Below are 10301 nucleotides of genomic sequence, written 5' to 3' on the forward strand. Positions count from 1 at the left end.
CGATCACAGTTTGTGTTGTCATAATCTTCAGCACTGTCACAGTCTGCTGTGTTGTCTGTGCTGCCCTGTCAGTGTCTGTAGTGTGCTCGTCAGTCTGTTCTGTCACAGTCTGTGCTGCCCTGTCTCTGTCTGTGCTTCCCTGTCAGAGTCTGTGCCGTGCTGTCACAGTGTTTTTCTGGTCTTGTTTTCACTGAAACCAGGTTTGCTTGTGTTATACAGAGTGACGTTACAGCGCTTTCCCTCCTCTCCTCTTCCTCCCCCGCCCCCCATCCCCCCCCCACCCCACCCCCCCCCCCCCCCCACCGCACACGTCTCGGACCCCATAGAGATACGATCGTGCGTATGCGCCAAAGTTTGCTAAATCTTCTCTGCTCTTTACACATTACTATGTGCAGATAAGTTCTGGGTCGCACGTTTTGAACGGGCTCTGATAAATTTCAAATACTTCAGATGCTTGTAAAAATTAAACCAATTCACGAAAGTGTACAATGAATATGATCCAAAGGACTCTGATAGAAATACTGTGTCACACGTACATAAGGTTGCCAGATGCCAGACGGTTTTGACCAGACAATCTTAAATGACTGTTCTGAATAACTGATTGAAAATTGGCTGTTAGTTTGTAATGAAATCCATCTTCTATTTGCACTGTCAGACTGTTTGTCCTCCTTTCCTATTCTAAGCTTTAAGTTTCCCTGTCACCAATGTGGGCATGTGCATGCTGTCCACATTGGACACGTTTTAAATCTGGCAACCTTATGAGTCACCCGTGTTTTAAAATTAACTCACAACCCCAGAGATGGAAGTTCACCACTTAACCCACCCAACCACAATCCCACAGGATTTCAAGCTATTTCCCTGCAATGACGATTATGCTACGTTAGTCAATATTTTTAATACCACAAAAAAAAAAGAAAAAGAATAAAAGTGACCAGAATTTTTCAGCAAGGAATCTTCTCTCCGTGTAGAGGTCCTCTCCGATTGCTGTATTTAGAGTCCCAGTGCTCTCCGTGTAGACGTCCTGTGTGAGTGCTGTATTTAGAGTCCCAGTGCTCTCCGTGTAGACGTCCTGTGTGAGTGCTGTATTTAGAGTCCCAGTGCTCTCCGTGTAGACGTCCTGTGTGAGTGCTGTATTTAGAGTCCCAGCGCATTGTGAATACTCAGCCTGTGACTGTTATCGATCTGTGATTTACTGTTGGAGTGTCTGTGATTAACCGCTATGGTCTGGGACCCAAAGTCACAGCGAATGTCTGTGATTCATTGTCACCGTAGTTGTCTGTGCTCTCCAATCACCAATCACCCTCTGCTCTTACTCTTTGACTGTTTTATCCACAGCAACAGATATGAATGCAGTGCTTTTTACCATTAGACCTCCAACACCGGAAAGCCAGATTAGCACATCAAGTTGTTTCTCAGAGGAGTTACATCAGGCAGAAAGCACAATTACTTTTTTGGATTGTCTCAATGATGTTAAATTGGTAGTTCAATATAATGGGTAATGGACTGGCAAGGAGACATGGCAAGGAGAACTCAACAACTGTACAGCTGAATGTGATATGTATGCTTAGTGCATCTATTATATAATTGTATAAATCATATTATTGTTATATGTGTGCAGCTGTCATATTAGTAACTGTGGATCCCGTGTTCAGACATGCCTCAGATCTCTGGCTCTGGGAGCTGCAGCAGAACTAAAGCAGAGATCAGCTGCTCCTGTGAGAGCCGTGGGAATCCCTCTCCCAGCATGGAGTGGCATGTGTCTGGACTGCGGGTCACTAACTCTACTGAGAGAGTCATCAGGGAGGAGCAGCTGGGGAACACAGGCCTGAGGAGCTCCCTCACCTTGCGCCAATCACAGGGAGACACGCCCACTCTCCTCTGCGTCAGCACCAATACTCTCGGCAACTCCAGCCTCCAGCTCCACAGCAACACTCGGGTATTTACATATATGGCTGTCGTAAAGCCTAAATAGCACTGTTATAAATATAATGTAACCCCTGTTATTATCATTCAAGACAGCTCATTAAAGTGTTACCAACATTTTACTGCACCCAGACTAATCCAGTGGAGATGTGTTGTTTATTTCACTATGGCTTATAATTCTGTAGGTTTCGAATTTTGTCTATGACACTGTTTCTACTTTATCAGACACAGTCCACAAATCTTCTTACTCTGGTTTTGTATGAAGTTGTAGATCCAGAATCTGTAAGACCTGAATTTGATGAAATAGAATTACATTACATTACATTATAGGCATTTAGCAGACGCTCTTATCCAGAGCGACGTACAACAAGTGCATAGGTTTCATGATGTAGAGGCGCAAAAGAAACACTAGAGTAAAGTAAGGATCGTAGTGCCAGAAGTGACCACATCGATCAGGACTCCAACCCTGTAGAGTAAGCTTGTTCAGCAAGCAAGAATCCTACCAAGTACAAACTAGCACTGGAATCACACCTAATCATACAAAAACAATCCTGCCAGATACACTAACATAATCAAATTATCCTAGCTAGATACAGTGAGCTGAACTATAGGCTAGAGAGGGGTGGGGAGAGGTGCAGCCTGAAGAGATGAGTCTTCAGTCTGCGTTTGAAAGTGGTGAGATTCTCTGCTGTTCTGACCGTCACGGGAGGTCATTCCACCAGCGAGGGGCCAGGACAGACAGCAGACGGGAGCGGGAAGTGCAGACGCGGAGAGGGGAGGTGCCAAGCGTCCAGAGGTGGCCGAACGGAGAGGTCTGGCTGGTGTGTAGGGTCTGATGATCCTCTGAATGTACCCTGGTGCTGACCCCTTAGCTGCCTGGTATGCAAGCACCAAGGTCTTAAATTTGATGCGAGCCATAACAGGCAGCCAGTGGAGGTCAGTGAGCAGGGGGGTGACATGGGAATGTCTGGGGAGGTTGTAGACCAGACGCGCTGCAGCATTCTGGATGAGCTGCAGGGGTCTGATGGCGGATGCTGGCAGACCAGCCAGTAGCGAGTTGCAGTAGTCCAAGCGGGACAGGACCATCGCTTGAACCAGGAGCTGGGTTGCGTAGGTGGTGAGGAAGGGGCGGATTCTCCGGATGTTGTACAGGAAGAACCTGCACGTTCGACTCACCGCTGTGATGTTCTGTGATTTAGCCTGCCAACCATCTTAAAATGTCCTTTAAAGCAGGTTTTGCCAAATAAATACCAGTCTAGAGAACCCAACAGGCTACTGTAACCCAATCATAAACCAGCCATCGCGAACAAGATGTCATGCAATTGGTGACGTTGCCTTGGAAAGGAAAAAACAGGGTTGCCTAGAGATTGATACAATTTCATGCTAGGTAAATCGTGCTTATAAACAGGGATTTGGAGTATTTAATGTATGTATCAACTACCAATGAATACTCCTACACAACGATCAGTCGGAATACATATTCATTTCCCCGACTTTCAAACGTTAGCAAATTAACATGAGCCAACCAGCTTTAAAACCACAAGCTGGCTAGCCGAGCTAGCTGGAGATCCTAAGATGGCTGATGGGGTGTTTTCGTACGACGACCCACATACGTTCCAAACTTTGGTAGCTGATGCGACTTCACTACAAAGACAGTCCAGTTTTTAATTCAATTTCAATGGCTAGGCAGTAACCTCCTAAGTCACCTTGAAAACAATGCCCGTAGGCCCACAAAGTTGCTTTCGCTTGCTCACAGCCGCCATTTTATAACAGAGCAGGAAGACATGTTGAAACAAACACAACAAAAGAGGAGCGGCCATTTGCAACTTGCGCCGATTGCTTTCCACTTTCCCGTGACATTTTACATTACATTACACCACAAAAAATACTGTAAATAATGCGATCTTCTTGGGGGAAATAATCAAAACATTAATTACGTTTCGTGGATGATTTTACATAAAAAAAAACCGTGAAACATGTATCTAACGCTAGCTTATGCTGTGTTATAAGACGGTTACATATCCAATAGGCTATCGCATAGAACAAATGGCCCTGTGAATGCTTAGTTACCTAGAAAACGTTAGTTAGTTGGGATTGACTACAAACCATTACCACTTCGAATGGCTAAATGAGCTACTCTTATTCACGAAGTTCATTGCATTATTAGCTATTATTACCGCTACTTAGTTATCTTAATAAATGTATGCCAGATGGCGGGGAACCCCTTTCTGACCATGTTCTTTCGGTTATAAAATATGAACTGGCTACGGTTCTGCAGCGTAGACTAGATTCTTACCTTATGTGTGGGATTCCCACTCCTCCCTGTAAGATTTTGTACAATTTGCTTTCATATAATAGCTGTGGGTGTCTGGCTTTCTGGGATTCCAATTTTACTGCAACCTCCTCTCCATTCGTGATATTGTGATTCGTGAATTGGAGGGGCAGAGTACTCTGACTGTTATGAATAGTTTAAAATGAGGGGATCCAGTTTACTCTGATTATAAAGCACTTTTTAAGTGCTGGATATCTATAAACAAGTAATGTCTGATGATGTCTTTCAATAAGTCTTTTAGGCATGAATGAGATCCAACCATAATGACTGTTTTTTTTTTTTCAGGATTCACTTGCAATCCACTATTACTTATTATCATCGTAGGACTGATTTGTCTGTATGTGCTGACTGTTGGATTCTGTATCCACAAAATTAAAAGGTACAGTCATCTTGATCTTACTGCTGATAAAATATATCATTACCATAGTCTGTGACCAGATACTGAGAGGCAATTATGCTTTCAGTAAAATATTTTAAAAGTTGAAACTATCCCATCCAGTAAATGATGAACGTGGTTGCAGAGACATATTGGATAAGCAGAGGCAATAATAAATCATCTCTCTACTCTGATTTCCATGTCTCCAGGTTGTCTGGAAGACTGAAGGTGAGTCTCACCATCCTTTATTCTTTTTCCTCATCTGAAACACTGTCTGCAGCTCAGCCTGATTTCACCTCTATTTTACATTCACACCATCTGTGTGTCTTTTCCTTTAAAGGGAGAGAGGGATGGGGACACATATGCCAGTCTGCAGCTCCCCAACATCAGCCCTGAATATGACGTGCTGCAGGTGAGCAAGTGTGACACAGATAAATATACACCAGGGGGTGCCACTACGCTGATATTTATGAAAATTAAATGTATGCAGATTCCCTCAGTATCAGAGACGTGTGTAGTAAAGACAGGATTAGATCTGCATTTGTCTTTAATCACTCAGTCCAAACAGAGGTGAAGACCTCCCAGACTCACCTGAAGTGCTCTGTAGAGTCACATTTGCCTGGATTCCATCAACATTTGCCCTTAATGTTGATGCAAGAGCTATTTGTTCTTTTCAAGAAATGGAAGTCTTAAGCCATCACAGTGAAGCCTCCAGACTAAGGCTGAATCCACTGATCCTCCAACAAGTTCACTTGGAATCGCTGTCGCCTCCCACATTCGATGCAGGCATAGTAAAATTTTAAATGGGGGATAATATACAAGTCAGATCTTTAATCTGATTGGTTATCACACTGGTCACTTTGTTTTCTTACCTCTTGTCGCTAGCTATCCCAACATGCCTTGCAGAGGCAAAGAATTGTCTCTCATTGACAGTGAAGAGAGGCGATTACAAATTGGCTTCTCGTTGGAGGATATGTGGCTTCACTGTTAGAATTCAAAGAATGCATACATAATTGGAAATATTTTTTTTAATTTCACGAGTTTTTGCAGAGTTAATTTTGTAATAAAAAAGGTTTTGTCTTTCCAGTTTTTCCTTTTCATATGAACATAGGCACTGCCCTGAGACTATGCCGGTTCGTGCACTGAGGTGTTCCTTTAAATAACCATGAACCTGTGTGTGTGTGTGTGTGTGCTGCATATGTTAGGTAAAAAACAGGTATCAGAAAGACACAGGGACTACACAAGATGAGAACGATGATTACCAGAACCCTGAAGATGGAAACAGACCAGATTCAGGGGCTAATTAAAAATGTGAGCATGTTGTGTTTCTTTTAAAGCTGATTATTTTTGTTTTAAAAACAAACAAAAAAAATCACTGAATGTTGAGGGTAATTTTTATCTATCTGTCCTAAGAAGACATTTTTTATGATATCCAAAATAGATGTTTTATTTTAGTATTTTAGTTATTGTGCATGGTAAATTTGGCTGCTGTCTGTTTTTGAGAACACCAAATCAAAATTGCATGCTCATGGACTTTCAAAGAATGTTACATTGTGCTCTAGGGATGTGATACGTTTCGAAAAAGTCCCTTGTCTCTCTCCTGAATTTGAAAAGCTGGTTTTCAGTCATTCTGCATCTTATAGTTCAAACAGTTTGCTGAAAAGCTTAAAGGAGAAAGACTAATATCAATTACTGATTTCAAACATGGAATTCATGACTCAGGGACTGACGTATGCTCCTGTTTTTAGCCTCTGCTCTGCTCTTTAATTTCTATTATACTATTGTCTCACTGCACATCTGTTGTTTGCAACTTCATTGGCAACTGTCTTAATGGGTAACTCTGTTTTTTATGTCAGGTCCCCCTTGTAAAGAGTTTCAGTAGGTACTTGGTTTAAAGATTAAATAAATATTTAACTACTGCTTACTATTTTTTATGACATGGTTGTTTACTGTTCAAATTCAATTTGTTGTTTAAACTGTTTAAACTTCAGGGTCATATTGAACTTCGTTAGTTAAAAATGTCGTTAGTTCTTGATGATCTATTGTTCCTTTTATGTTAATACATTTTTGTACGTTGCTTTGACTCTTGCCAACCTGTATGTAATGTATGCAAAACTCAACAGAATGGTACTGCTGGTTAAATGAACAGATGAAAATAAAAAACATGCAAATAGAAATATTGAAAATTGTTTAAGGTACAGGTAGTGGATTATTTCAAAAATAATCAAATTCTGATTTGATTATAAACTGTCTACTAAAAGTGTTTAGGTTCATATTAGAAGCTTTCTTTAAAGTAAAAAAAAATGTTTTTAGTTTACATGATGATCGCTATTGTGCTCCCATATTTAATTACATTTTTTTACGATTGCTTCGACTCATTTAGCACAACAGTTTCAATGTGCAACTTTTAACACAGAATGCTGTACTGTTCATTTTGGGTTCAAAATGTAATGCAGCATGCAAAATAAAAATACCAGTGTCAAATCAGAGAATATTATATGCAAAAGTTTATCACAGCACCAGAACATTAGATATTTCAAACAATGAAGTTAAATCATTGCTGCATTTTCAATATACAATAGTCATCATCAAATAATGCTGCCAAACAAAATCCTTCTGATCAAAAACGAGTTTGAAAGTGTTCTTCATAACGCAAAATGCTATACTCCTAATCTTGGGCACAAAATCATATATAGCACGCACAATAGAAACAACTGAACCAAATAAGATTGTACTTCATGCTAAAGTTTCATAGTGTAGCGTTCAGCGCGGAAAACAGAGGGGGAGACGGGCTTGTCCGTTTCCGAATTGCCCCAGCGGAGCTTCGCTATGCTGCATATACCAATTATTAACAGTTCTAAAGATCTGTCCCGTTCGATCGGGCGAACAGCTATTTTATAGCCCTGGAACGCCCTGATTGGCTTAATTCGCTGCCCTCGGTGCACCAATCACCGGACATTAGCGAGAGCCAATCGCAACATCAAGTATACAACAACAACAACACAAAACTAGCATTACTTACAGCGGTATTCACAGCGACATTAACAACACTACTATACAAAAGCGTAAGGGTCCAACGAACACAAATACAACGAAGTTAGCTAGCGCTACATAAGCGACTATTAACAGGCTAAGCACATTTAATAACAATACAAACACGATCATGCATTTACAAATATTTACAGCTAGCTACAATAACGGAGGCGAAATCGCCACAATAGTGTCAGAACAGTGCATATGTTCATCGTTGAAGTTTAATTATTGGTGCATTTTCAAATACAACGGCCATTATCAAATAATGCGGTCAAACACAAAATACTTGTTAGCAAAAAAGACTATGCATAATGGTCATTTCCTCATAGGTACTTGAAATTATGTACAGCGAGCATCCCCTGTGATAGTCTAGATAGTTTAGCGCTTGTGTTTCTATGAAAGACAAACAAAATATTAGATTAGATTATATGAAGTTTAATCATTAAAGAAAAATCATACAACTGTAAACACAACTGTATTGTACAGTAAAAACAAAAACAGTTACAGTAACAACAAACTTTACTGTAGTAAAGTACAAAAAAAAACTGCTTTTTGGTGCTTAAGCAGTATTTTGCCTCTCTGCTGCATTTGGCCACAGAATTTCGTCGATGTTGCATCTGATGTCTTCGTTGGCAAGACAGCGCTGGTAAAATCTTTTAGAGTGCCTTATCCACCCCTGACACTGCTGGGCTGTAATGTCATCGCATGCCTCATCCATGGCCTGAAGGAGCATTGCCTGCTCATATAGACGCCTATCGTATACCTTCCACCTCCAGGCCGAGAAAAAGTCCATGGGGTTCAGAAAGGGGGAGTAAGGTGGAAGGAATTTTGATCGGAACTCTGGATGGGCTGTAAACCGGTCTCGCACAGCCAATGCACGATGGAAGTTTACATTGTCCCAGACAATGATGAACACCATCTGAGCATTTGGCTGTAAGAGACGGTTGTATAGCCCATCCAGAAAATGTATGAGGCGCACAGAGTTGTATGCCCCCAGCAGAGGGTCACGAGCCTCAACTGCATTGTGGGAAAGGGCAGCACACATTGAGATGTTGGCTCCACGCTGTCCCGGAACAGCAACAGTGGCCCTCTGCCCAATTACATTCCAGCCACAACGCCGGCGCTTGCTGTGTCCACGTGTCACTAAAGACAACGACGGCATCCATGTACGCAGCGCAACCCTCTAGGCCCGCCAACACCCTGTTCATGAGTCTCTGAAACGTCGAAGGAGAATTGTTTTGCGCTTTACCAACCAACACTGACTGCAGCATAACGACTTGTTCATCCTCCGGCCGATTAAGGATTTTAGCTAGTCTCTCAAACAGCACAAAAAACGTGTCTGGGTCTTTTTCAGAAGATTTAGGGATTGGACAAAGATTGCGGGTGACATCAAAACCAGAGGAGTCAGAATTCCCATCTAAAGAACTAAGTACAGAAGCCTCAAACCCAGGTCGACCTACCAAAGATTGTCTTAGTACTTTGCTCTTTAAATTTCTCACGCTCAAGCCAACTTATCCTGTTCAAATTGTAGTTTTGCAAACTCAATTTTCTCCTTTAAATCTTGTTCGGATTTTACTTTTCCAACTTCAAGCCTTAACCTCTGCATTTCAAAGTCATGCTTGACTGTCTCTAATTGCACCAGGTCCCGAAACGACATCTCATGTTCCAATTCAGACTCACTCTCTGGCTCTTGAGATGGCAGTGCAGATGGCATGGGTGCTAAGGACAACGTAATGTCCTGTTTGGATGCCAATTGAATTGCCATGTATCTTAAATCACCTTTTTTGTGTGCAGATGTTACAGTGCCACCCCAAAACACTACTAGTTGACTTAATTCAGCCTTAGTAAAGGACAAGAATACACTGTTTGACGGTTCCCTTCGAAAACCCATAACTTTCCCACTCTCTATGGCATCAAGGTCAGACATCGTGTTAAATTGTGACGAACAAGGGAATTGCAATAGAGATGCAACCTCCCGAACTGAAAATTTAAGAAGGATGAGCAGGGCACAAAGTGAGAAACGGGCAGGCAACCCGAAAAAAAAAGGGCACCCCGCTATACTAACGGAATCCCTAGTCGTCATGTGACGTAACGGCGGGGTATTTAATCACTCAACCCTGCAGCATAACACACAACCTGACAGACTGCGCATCACACCACGGAATGAATCCAGGACAAATGCCACAAACCGATTTAGTCACACAAAAATACCAAACACCCACCAAAATCGCCAAACAGTATCCCTGAAGGAAACTGTTGCTACAGCCTAATTGGGGTAATTGTGCACAGCTCTAGTAGTAAAACACTGGCGTGTTGCCAGTCCAGATCAGTGTATCACTACTCACCCCTCCTCAATCGACACCGCAGCACTGAAGCAGAGAAAAAATTAAAAAAACTCAGCGCTGTAATGAAAACACAGTTTAGTTATTCTCTCCACCCCCACCCAAAACAAACACAATGCCACATGTGTCAAAAGAAATGTTTTTAATATAGCCAAACTCAAGCTCAACGTTACAGCAATTCAACTCAATTAAGTTATTCCTTCAAAGGGGCTATCCAAACAGACCCGCACTTGCTGGTCTGCACAAGGCAAGCACATAAACAGAGCTCACCAACACTTCCTGTACCACGCTCGCC

General features: G+C 41.9%; 1 long non-coding RNA gene across 1 annotated transcript; it reads left to right on the forward strand.

Annotated features, from left to right (window-relative positions):
- The first annotated feature begins 4437 nt into the window (after positions 1-4437).
- On the forward strand, positions 4438-6034 carry LOC135246846 (uncharacterized). The gene is made up of 4 exons (XR_010327984.1): positions 4438-4634; positions 4841-4859; positions 4972-5043; positions 5837-6034. It is a non-coding gene; the product is annotated as an uncharacterized LOC135246846 (long non-coding RNA).
- Positions 6035-10301: the final 4267 nt, after the last annotated feature.

The sequence above is a fragment of the Anguilla rostrata genome, unplaced genomic scaffold (genome assembly GCF_018555375.3).
Source record: "Anguilla rostrata isolate EN2019 unplaced genomic scaffold, ASM1855537v3 scaf0945, whole genome shotgun sequence".
Lineage (NCBI taxonomy): Eukaryota > Metazoa > Chordata > Actinopteri > Anguilliformes > Anguillidae > Anguilla > Anguilla rostrata.